A 12,117-nucleotide genomic window follows, 5' to 3' on the forward strand; every position below is an offset into this window, starting at 1 on the left:
TACCTGGTTAACAGGTCACCTTCATCAGCGTTAGAGGATAAGACTCCACAAGAGGTATGGACTGGTAAGAAACCCTCTCTTTCACATCTAAGGGTATTTGGATGTGATGCATATGTACATGTTCCAAAGGAGAAACGAACCAAGTTGGATAGTAAATCTGAAAAGTGCATCTTTATTGGGTATAAGGATGGTTTAAAGGGTTATAAGCTTTGGAACCCAGTCACACGGAAGGTTGTGTACAGCCGAGATGTGGTTTTCAGAGAGGTAAAAGATGTTATTAAACATGAAGTTCAACCAAAGGAACCTGAGAAGATAGAGTTTGAGCTTAAGGAGGAAGAATCATACTCTATAGCAGAGGAGGAATCAGAAGAACTCTGGGTGTGAGAAGATTAGTTCAAGAAAGAAGTCATCCAGAAAGGTATAGTCCATCTGCTTTCTGTTCAAATTTTTCTTTATCTATTACTGACGATGATCCCAGAACTGTGAAGGAAGTAGTAGATTCAGAGGATGGCAAACTATGGAAAGAGGCCATGGTTGATGAAATGGCATCTTTGCACAAAAATGAGGCTTAGGACCTGGTGGAGTTTCCAGCTGGAAGGAAACCCATTGGTAGCAAATGGGTGTTCAAGAAGAAGAAAAATGTAGAAGGAAAGGTGGAGAAATACAAAGCTCGGTTGGTAGCAAAAGGTTATTCCCAGGTGCGGGGAATTGATTTTGGTGATATTTTTTCTCTTGTTGCCAAGGTAACTTCTATTATATTACTTTTATCTGTTGTTGCTGCTTTTGATTTTGAGGTAGAATAGATGGATGTGAAGACAAAATTTCTTCACGGGGATCTGGAAGAGGAGATCTACATGAAGCAACCTAAAGGCTTCACAGTGAAGGGTAATAAAGAACTGGTATGCAAGTTAAAGAATTCTTTGTATGGGTTAAAACAGTCACGAAGGATGTGGTATCATAAATTTGATACATTTATACGGGAACTTGGCTTCACCAGAAGCAAAGCAGATCACTGTGTGTATTTTAAATTAATTGGTGACCATGTCATTTATCTAGTCTTATATGTGGATGATATGTTGCTGGTTGGAAATGACAAAGAAATTATCCAGGATTTGAAGACCCAATTATCCTCCAAATTTGACATGAAAGATCTTGGTGCTGCAAACTATATTTTGGGCATGGAAATTAAAAGAGATCGGGCAAAGAGGAAGCTTTGGTTAAACTAGAGGAAGAATGTCAAGACAATACTGCAAAGGTTTAATATGCAGGATAGTAAACCGGTGAAGTTTCCTATTCCTGTAGGTGCGAGGTTATCTGTTGAACAGTGTCCCAAGACACAAGAAGAGGAAGAGGATATGTCTCGTGTTCCATATTCAAGTGCAGTCGGTAGCCTGATGTATGCAATGGTATGTACTAGACCAAACATTGCACATGCAGTGGGAGTATTGCACAGGTTTATGTCAAAACCAGGGAAGGAGCATTGGACAACAGTGAAGCGGGTTTTCAGGTATTTGCGTGGCACTAGTGATTATGGTTTGTGCTACCAAGGAAGACCAAGATTGGAAAAAGTGTTGGATATTCGTGGCTTTGTTGATGTAGATTGGGCTAGAGATATGGATCAGAGAAGATATACAAGTGGGTATGTGTTTAACCTATTTGGAGGTGCAATTAGTTGGATGAGTAAGAAACAATTTGTAGTGGCACTATCAACTATAGAGGCAGAATACATGGCAGCCACTCATGCAAGCAAGGAAGTAGTTTGGTTGCAGAGATTGTGTTCAAGTATGGGGTTAGTATAGGGAGCTATAAGGATAGACTGTGACAACCAAAGTGAAATTTTCTTGGAAAAGAACCCTGCTTATCATTCAAAGACAAAGCACATTGATGTTCATTATCACTTTGTGAGGGATATGATAGAAGACAAAAAGGTGTTGTTGGTAAAGGTGGACACTTTGAAGAATACTGCAGATGCATTGACAAAATCTGCTCTGAGAAGTTCTCTTGGTTTAGAGAGACAATGGGCATTTTAGGGCTAGAAAAATGACTAAGCTCTCTTGTGGCTCCCTGTGGAAAGAAAACAACAAGTGGGATAATGTTGGGTTGTGTTATATTCTTTCCACGACTAGCCCATGTAGTTAACCGGGGGGTTAAGGGGGGGGCGGAGCCCCCCTTTGTTTCATCGATTGTGTAGCAGGGGGGTCACAGGGGGTTTGAGGTGTACCCGTAACCCCACTTTATGGGGTCTGGGGCAGCGCTCCCAAAAATTTTGGTTTTGGACCCTATGTTAGGTTGGGCAGACCCACCTATGGTTTTGTGCATGATTTTCGCACATGTTTTTTTGGACCCAATGGTTTTCAGTCCATGGTATTGGATGCTTCGGCATGTATAAATATGTAATATAACATTGAAAGGAACATAATGAAAAATCAAGCTGGTAGTCCCAGTTTTTGGATCCAGGGGAAAATCTCTGTGTATATGTGTTTTATGTGTTATGCTCTCGCATTGTTTATTTTTTGTGTTTTAGAATTCGTATGCAGGTAATTTCTGTACGGGGTTAAAACCTTCAACAAAGCCTTGAGGAGCAAGGAAGCTGATGGATACTTGGTGGTTGAGAGGGAGAGTATATTACCTCTCAACATGGAGCACCGGAAGAAGTCTTAGACGATTGTGGAGGAGCCACGATTGGTGCAGCAGCTTTAAGAGGTTGTGGAGCAGCCACAACAGGGGAAACTGAGGGGAGATCGAGTAGAGACATCTAATCATGCAGAGACCTCCAGCAGGGGGAAACTTCGAGGCAGGTGGGCAGAGGGATCACATGCAGCCATACCTCCAGGTAGGAGGTGGGGCGATGTGGAGTGATCATCCCAAGGAGGAGGGGCAAGATCCTTGAGGTACCCAACCTCTTTGATTCGACTTTTCTATAGGAGCCCTGATGAGGAGTAGTAGGACTGACTGATTGGGTAGAAACAAATGTAGATGGGGCGGTAGAGAGAGCTACAGTGCAGGGATCCCAAGACGATGTAGAGCTAGCGAGCTGTAGCAATGCGAGAGGCACAACTGTGTTGCATCAGTGCAGGATGGCACAGAGAGGTGTGCAATGGTGTGAGATGCATGGAGATGTTGCAGTAGTGTAGAGGTAAGAGAGGGAGCACTTGTCAGTAGTAGGTAGAGCTTCAGCATCAGAGTATGTTTCTAGCCCAACAGAGAGGTCAATTGGGAGTTTTTTTGATCCAAGAGTTGCTGGAGCAACCACACATGGTAGAAGTGTTGCATGCAGAACATTCCGAAGGTACAGGATCGGGTTTGAGAGGAAGCCTTTCTTGTTGAGAGGGCGTGTTGAAAATGGAAACAATAAATGCTAAAAATAGAAGTGCTAAAAATAACAGTTTGGGTACCAGTGCTAGATTGGGCAACAGGGAATGAAAAATGGAAGTGCTAAAAATATAATTCTATTTTTAGCAGTTCAATATGGATTCCTATTTTAGTTAGTCCCTAGACTAGAAATAGGAAGTAAAATTTGAATTTGATATTAACAGTAGTTTGTAAATTAATTAATTAATTCATCTTGAGTTAATTAGTTAAGGAAAAATAAACTTGAAGTCTATGTGAGGACATGCAATAGTTTACCTATTAATTGAGGAATTTATCCATCAGTTAAAGAGATAAGGATGAGTTGTAATATTGAGTTGTAATTAGTTGGCTCAGTTAACTGAGTCAGGTCCAGTTAGATTAATTTAATAGTTTGTTAAATTAATGAGAGTCCAGTTAGTTAATGCTTGCATGCATGTAACTACTGTATTTCAGATAACTGAGTATTCACTCATGGATAACTCATGCATGTCATTTCAGACAGAGACCCAGTTGAGATCAGAGAAGGGACAGTGTACTATCAGTTGGATGAATATTTTTACTATAAAGGAAGCTCATCCATGATGAGGATTTATCTCCTTCAGGACTGCGTAGTTGGATCAGAGTTTGGTGAGTTTGTGAAGAGGCCAATTCACACAAGTGGCTGCACTGTACCCCAATCAGAATTGCGCAAAGAAATAGGAGGCTTGGAGGGCAGACCAGAGGTTAGATAGAGGCCTTTGACTGTCTATGAGAAACAAAGGTATTACAGAGAGAGTAGGATAGATTTTGAGCTGATTCTTTTTGTAATACTGGCTATATTTCCACTTGTATGATAATACAAAGTTGGGTTTTTAGGCTGAGGCTTTCCCCAGGTAAATTCTTATGCGTTATGTGTGATTGATTTCTCCATATCAGTTATATGTATTCTTATTGATGTTGCTCATGTTCGATTAAGCTTCCACTAAATTGGTTGTAGAAGTAGATCAAGTATTTTGCTTTAGTCTATTGCATTATTAGGTGATCTACAGTGGAAATTTCTACAGATGTTACCTCCATAGGTTTCCCCATGTACCCAAAACAATAGAATGGCAGGAAAATTTCTTTTTTGTTTTTTGGTGGTGGGGAGGTGTGGATGGGTCCACATGAAACATAGATCTTGTTGGGTGCAGGAATTGCGCTTGAGAAAACTCCTCAGCACTTAATTTTCAACCTGAGGGTTTCGTAAACTTAGAGACGAAGCACAGGCAATGCCAGAAATGGTATGAAATTTTCCTATCTCTAATCCTACTTCTTAAATGAAATTCTTTGCAGAATCAGTCAGAAAACAATCGGAAAGGTAATTGACACCAAAGAAACTCTAGTGATGGAATGTAAAAGGACAATTTGCATGTAAATCAACTAAATAAAGTCCACACAATGAAAACAATCTTAAATGCGGTAATGAAATGTTATGTTCATCTTCAGATGGATGGCTAACAGTCTAGCAAGTGGGCCCTTGCAGAATTCTGTCTTCCTTCTGATCTTCCTTCCACACAAAAAACCTATCCTTGCAGTGTTGCAATCTGCTTGCACTAGTGCAGGTACAATATTTCTGTGCAAAAGTATATGTGACCTTCCTTACTGAAGACTTATGTCTTAGTGAAGGTGCTCCAAGCCTAAGGGCTTAGAGCACTCTGTTTCTGTGACAAGAGACCAACTCTTGCACCGAGGCAGAGCTTCCTTCACCCAGTTTCCCAATTACTTTAGAAAGGACTAAAAGATGTGATGAAAAAGAATTGCAACTGTAAATGAAATTCCGAAGTAAATTATCTATGAAAAAGGAAATGCTTCAATTCTTTAAACCTCGCAAAGGAAATAATTTCATGAAATAAAATAACTTCAAAAGGATCAAACAATAGTCTAAATCTTTTGCATGTGTTAACTAACTTTAGTAATCCATTAAAAAATGTTTGTGTTCTTTGTAGGTATAATATATTTATGATAATTTTATGCAACTGCTTCCAAATCCTCTAAAGATGTACTCTTAATACTAAAGACAGTTGCTAGTTAATGATTCATTTACTTGCGAAATAACTGGAAATAATATGCAAAGAAGTGATTCACTGTTCATTGCGAGCAAATGATTACACCAAAGTGCAGTAAAGAGTTCCTTGCACGATCCGATAAAAAACGAGTTAAAACAGAGATTGAGAGTAAAGAAAATGCAAGAAATATAACTCATAAGCAATGTAAACACAACTAAATCTCAAGCCATGGATCTGCTTCACACGTTAGCTACAAAAGATATCTTAAATCAGAACTTGAAAGATAAAGATTAAAACAACAACATCACACAGTTTCAAATGAAATATCCACACCTTCTTTCTAAATAACTAAAGCGAGAGGGGTAAACGAGCTAGGTTGGTTGGGCCCTAGCCAACCAGTTCGTTCCCCTTCTAAGGAATGAAAAATATCAACACTTCAAATATACAACAAAGATAGATTAGAAGTTGTGTACGCAAATCATGGAAGTTCTCTTATATTACTCGATTTGGCAAATATACATGACAGAGCAGTCCAACCCCAAAGCTGAGGTGATAACCAGATTACCTAAAACAAATTACAATCGATGATTCCTGACCAGCCTCCTCCTACCTATAATCTATATCTTCTATGTCCTTTCGGCTCTAGCCGTTTTCACTAATTATAAACATTTCTTATTCAGGCCTTTCGGCCAAACAAACTTAGAAAACCGAAATTACAAACTTGGCCAGCAGTTATAATACACATGAATCTCGCTTGGCCGTAACCTAACTTTGGAAAATATTCCCTGATTGTGTGCCACCTATTATCCTGCTTCAGTTCATCAATAGCTAAACTCATAGTCAAGGATCGAGACTCATCCTCATGGAAGATTTGGCTTGTCAGAAATCTCGAACAATCTTCGTGGTGGTGTAGGAATCTGCTTGCACTAGTCACACTCATTCATAATTAATACTATGTTCCATGATTACTCTAAGAAATTAATATGAGTTACAAGAGATATGTAAATAGGAATGAAATCCATATAAAATGATTAATAAAGTGTTGTAATAAATCTTAATATAAAATATGAGCATGTGCAGGAATGGGTAACTGTCTTGTACTAGTGCAGGAAACAAGGGTCTTTTATTGAGATGAAACAGAGGTTGATTTTGATGGAAATGGGGTAGAAAATAGGGCAATTTAGGATACCAACAGATCTCCAGATATTTCAAGCAACTTCCATATAGTAAATTTTATAGGAATGACTGCAAAAATTGAATTTTAGTTAAATAGAATGCAATTGTATGTTATTGTTTGCCTCCAGTTATATTTAGAAATTCTTATGATTATCTAAACAATCAAGAGCATTGGTGGTAAAGAAAATGGCATGGAGTCAAGATGTAGATTTCTATTTTTCTTCTAATTTCATTTTCCTTAAAAAAGTAGATGTGTTTATTTGTTCAGCGTATATTTGGAAATGTTATGGAAAAATACTTGCAAAACATGGCATTTCAGTTACATAGAATGAAATTGTATGTTATTATTTTCTTCCTGTTATATCTAGAAATTATTACGATTAATAGAGCCTGCATGAGCATAAGTTTTAAAGTGAATGTGAGGTATCCAAGATGTCGATTGATATTTTTCTTTTGTTCATGTTCCCTAACGAAACAGGTTTTTCCAGTTAGCATAAATTTGGAGTGTGTTTTTATGAGTTCATTTCTTACTATTTACATTATTTTCACACATTAAACTGCAGATGATTAGTGGATGAAATTTCTTCGCAAACTCCATTCAATTTGAGATTGGCTTGACATTCTTCTCCTCTTACTATGTGTACAGTTCCTTGGAGATGGTAGTGAAAATATGGTTGAGTTTCTACGTAGTTCCATTGGGATCATCCACAAAAACCACGTAGAGAGTATTTCTTACATCAAGGATGTGGATGAAGAGATGGAAGAAGAAACCATGTAGGATGGATAGAGAATTAAAAATGCAAAAAAATAGGCTGACACTTTGTGTGGAAGGTAATATTAGTGTTGGGAAAACTACATTTCTAAAGAGGATTGCAAATTAGACACTTGAGTTATCTAACCTTGTAGAGGTGGTTCCTGAGCTTCTTTCTAAGTTTCAAGATATTGGGCTTGATCATTTTAATATATTGGATGCTTTCTATGTTGAACCTAAACGACATGCCTACACATTTTAGAATTATGTTTTTATAGCGAGAGTGATGCAACAACGAGAGTTTGCAGGTGGCTTAAAGCCTCTATGACTCATGGAAAGAAGTGTTTTAGTTATGAGATGGTATGTTTTGAGGTTCATTTTTGTAGAATGGTCAATAGGCTTTCATACATTTATGCAATGTAGTAACTTGAGTCTTAGTTTTCATACTCTATTTTGTTTAGGTCTAATTTATTACTATATTAAATAAAGAAATTTACAAGTAAATCAATGTTGTAGTGTCTCAATCCTGTTAAGAATGAGTATAATTTCTTTCTCTTTGTTTTTGCATATCCACATTCTATTCTAATGTCTGCTTTAAGTGTAGTTATTGAAATTTTAGCATTGGAAACAAGAAGTTAGAAACAACTTTATTGATTTTGAATATACTAGGTGTTTGTGTGAGTTGTTCATGAGGCAAAGTAGATGAATGGGATGGAGCTTAGCATCTACGATTCATAGTTTGATCCAATTCTTTTTGTTTTACCCAGGCTTGTTCCCAATGAATTTATTTACTTGAGGGCAGTCCAGACACATTCCATAGCTGTTTGTAGTTATGAAAGAGAGTAGAAGAAAATAGTGTCATTAGATTATTTGAGAGGTTTGCATGAAAGGTGTGAGAACTAGCTCTTCCCTGCTCAATGTGGTACTCATGGTTTGTTGTCTGGGAGATAATTACCTCTTGATATTGATAGGTCTCTACATCGTGACATCAAAGATCACACATTTCTTTTGTAAGGAGAGCATGTACATGCCAATATTCAGAAGGTAAGCCAAATACTGATCTGTTATATTTATAATCAACTTGCATGCTAATTCTGCTATATATTTTATGATGCTAATTGGATGCTTCTAATGCAAACATGTCAACTTCAAGTTCCAACGTTAGTGCTGGATTGTGAGCCCAATATTGAATTCAGCAGAGACATTGAAGCAAAGGGTAAGAAATATTTCACTGATTTGGTGTTTACTTATACATTGTGGAATAACAAATTTGATATAAAGAAAAAAGTAGTATTTTGACCTGTTGAGGAATGGAATTGCTTGATAATAAATATATTTAATTAGGTTTTTTCTCACATATTGGGTTTCTTGATCCCTGAGATAAATAGTTAGGGGGGAAGATAAATCTTTTTCCCTGTTATGTTTGTATGTATTCATAACTAACCGACACAGTGGAGTGCCATATGCATGGGCAGGATTAATATATCATAATCTAATGATGTGGTAATCCCTAGGATGTATACTATGACATATATCAATACTTAGTCATTGTAAAGTTAAGCTTCATCTAGTGATATGAAGTAGAAGAAGTTGCTAAGCAAGGTCTTGGATGAGGGCCCTCTAGAACTCAATGATTCACTTAATTTGTTATATGTGATACCTTTAGTTCTATATTCAATACATCATGTTTTCATAGTAAATCAATATATAAATGTGCATTAATATTTTCATATCTAGGTTGAACTGATTATTTTTCATTATGAAACATTGCTCTACAATGTCATCTCCATAAGAAAGACATGATTGCCAATATGACCACATCCCACATATTCTAACTTAGCTATTGCATCACCCACATATCCTCATAGCCCTTTCTGTTGAAGGGAATAAACATAAAAAACAACACATTCCAAGCTCGAAATGATTTGTTAACTTCACAATTTCACATTACATGATCAACGTTTTCAATTTTATGACGAAACATTGAACAACTATCTTTAAATTTAGTGTGATGTCAATGTAGGCTATTAGTAATGACCAATGGTCACCAACAACCCAAGTAGTAAGTCTTAAAATAAGAGAAAGACTTTTAGATACCATGACACCTCCTAACCCACTATGCTAGGAGTTTTTAAAATCATTTTACTAAACAATGTGGCAAAAAATGGATGCGATTTGCAATTTAGTTCAACATATCATCCTTAGATTGATAAACAAATGGAGGAACTGAACCAAACTTGGGGAAATATTTTGAGATGTCTTGCTGAAGATAAGCTAAATCAGTGGGATCAGGTTTTTATGTAGAAACAATGCTCATGTAACAACTTTGTTAACAGGTTGACAAGGTTTTCTCCATTTCAATTATGTACTAGGGGAATCCAAAGAGAGTTGCAAACTTGATTTTGTAGTAGACAAGACAGGGAGCTGTAATGTCAAATATTTTGTAGAGGGGTTTGCAACTTTGCACAAATCCAAGAAAAATTATAGGAGAATGACATGAAATATCAGGAAAGCATAGAATCTAGATGCTTATAAAAGATTTATGTTATTTGTAGATGGTGATCAAGAGATGGTGCATTTGAGAAAAGAAACTATCCGAAAGGGACCTACATTAAGTTGAACCTAAAGAGGATCAGTTCCAAGTTTGAAGAAAAAATGGAGATAATGCATTTGAATTTGAGATGCCAGAGGATTATAAAATATCACCCATTTTCAATTTTTGAACTGTGAAAACCAAAATGAAATAATATTTGAAAATTTCATTAAGTTGATAGATATATAAATACAATGTCCATGACTATTGGATTCAACTTCCAATGTCCCTTGGACTCCCTGTGACAATTCACAGTCCAAACCATAACCCTAACAGATTGGGTGCCCAACATCCTTCCCTTAGGAAGGTAATATTAGTGTTGGAAAAACCACATTTATACAGAGGATTGTAGATGGGACATTTGAGTTACGTGACCTTGTAGAGGTGGTTCTTGAGCTTATTTCTAAGTTTCAAGATATTGGGCCTGATCATTTCAATATATTGGATGCTTTCTATGTTGAACCTCAATGATATGCCTACACATTTTAGAATTATGTTTTTGTAACGAGGGTGATGCAAGAGTGAGAGTTTATAGGTGGCTTAAAGCCTCTATGACTCATGGAAATAAGTGTTTTCAGTGATCGGATGGTGTGTTTTGAGGTTCATTTTGGTAGAAAGGTCAATAGGATCTCATACATTTATGTAGTGTAGTAACTTGAGAGTCTTAGTTTTCATACTCTATGTTGTTCAAGTCTAATTTTATTATTGTCATAGATAAATAAATTTACAAGTAAATTGATGTTGTAGTGTATCTGTCATGTTAAGAGTCAGTCTAATTTCTTTCTTTGTTTCTGCATATCTACTTTGTGTTCTAGTGCCTACTTTTAGTGCAGTTGTTGACATTTTAGCATTGGAAACAAGAACTTAGAAACAAATTTACTGGTCTTGAATATACCAGGGGTTTTTGCAAATTGTTCATGAGGCAAAGTGGATGAATGGGATGGATCTTAGCATCTACGATTCAAGGTCTGATCTAGTTTCTTTTGTTTTACCTGGGCTTGTACTTGATGGATTTATTTACTTGAGGTCCAATTCAAACACATGCCATAGATGTTTGCAGTTACGAAAGAGAACAAAAGAAAATAATGTGTCATTAGATTATTTGAGAGGTTTGCATGAAAAGCATGAGAACTAGATCTTCCCTGCTCAAAGTGGCAGTCATGGGTTGTTGTCTATGAGCCAATTACCTCTTGATATTGATAGGTCTCTACATCCTGAGATCAGAGATCACGTGTTTCTTTTGTAAGGAGAGCATGTAAATGCCATTATTCAGAAGGTAAGCCAACTATTGATCTATTATATTTATAATCAACTTGCATGTTAATGCTTCTATATATTTTATGTTGCTAATTTGTTGCTTCTAATGCAGAAAAGTCAACTTTAGGTTCCAACATTGGTGCTAGATTGTGAGCCCAATATTGACTTTAGTAGAGACATTGAAGCAAAGCAAGGGTAAGAAATCTTTCACTGATTTGGTTTTTACTCATACACTGTGGAGTAAAAAAATTTATATAAATAAAAAAAATAGTATTTTGACCTCTTAATGAATGGAACTGCTTGATACCAAATATATTTAATTATTTTTTTCTTTCATATTGGGTTTCTTGATCCCTAAGATAAATAGTTAGGGAAGAAGATAGAATATCCCTTTCCTTGTTATGTTTTTCTGTATTCGGTACTAGCAGACAGAGTGGAGTTCGATGTGCCGAATGGTGTACTCTAATGTTGAGCTCACCTCTAATTATGTCCATGGAAATACGTTGGAAAATAACACCTAGATTTACAAAGGAAACTCTCATGTTCCAAGAGCTAGGAATGGGAGATTTAAGTAGCATGTTTGTGAGTTGATGGCATCCTTGATTTCCTTCTTGTTGACCTCCTAGTGGATGGGAAGAAAGTGGTTAGAGGCATCCAAATAAATGTTGACACTAGTGAAAAATGGCTAATTAGTTACTAAAAAAATGACTAAAATTTGCACATAAATGACCATTTTTCAGTTGGTGACCAATAGAAGCTAATTTAGAGTATCTTATAACGTGACCAACTTTTAATCATTTTTAGTTTAATCATTAATTGGTTGTCTCAGTTTTATCATTTAGTAATATATTTAGTCATAAATTTAGTCATTAATTTAGTCATTGATTTAGTCATTAAATGTCAAATTAATGACCAAATATACAACAAAATATATTACTATATGATCACTTGAGAAAATCAATTAA

The 12,117-nt window shown here is 36.3% G+C and overlaps 2 pseudogenes; both read left to right on the top strand.

Annotated features, from left to right (window-relative positions):
- The first annotated feature begins 7,221 nt into the window (after nt 1–7,221).
- Nucleotides 7,222–8,601, top strand: LOC149256483 (uncharacterized; annotated as a pseudogene).
- Nucleotides 8,602–9,519: 918 nt separating this feature from the next.
- Nucleotides 9,520–11,351, top strand: LOC149256484 (uncharacterized; annotated as a pseudogene).
- The last annotated feature ends 766 nt before the right edge of the window (nt 11,352–12,117 follow it).

This window comes from Pinus tabuliformis, chromosome 7 (assembly GCF_031772625.1).
Source record: "Pinus tabuliformis cultivar Carrire ecotype Pingquan chromosome 7, CPIR1, whole genome shotgun sequence".
NCBI classification, from domain to species: Eukaryota; Viridiplantae; Streptophyta; class Pinopsida; order Pinales; family Pinaceae; genus Pinus; species Pinus tabuliformis.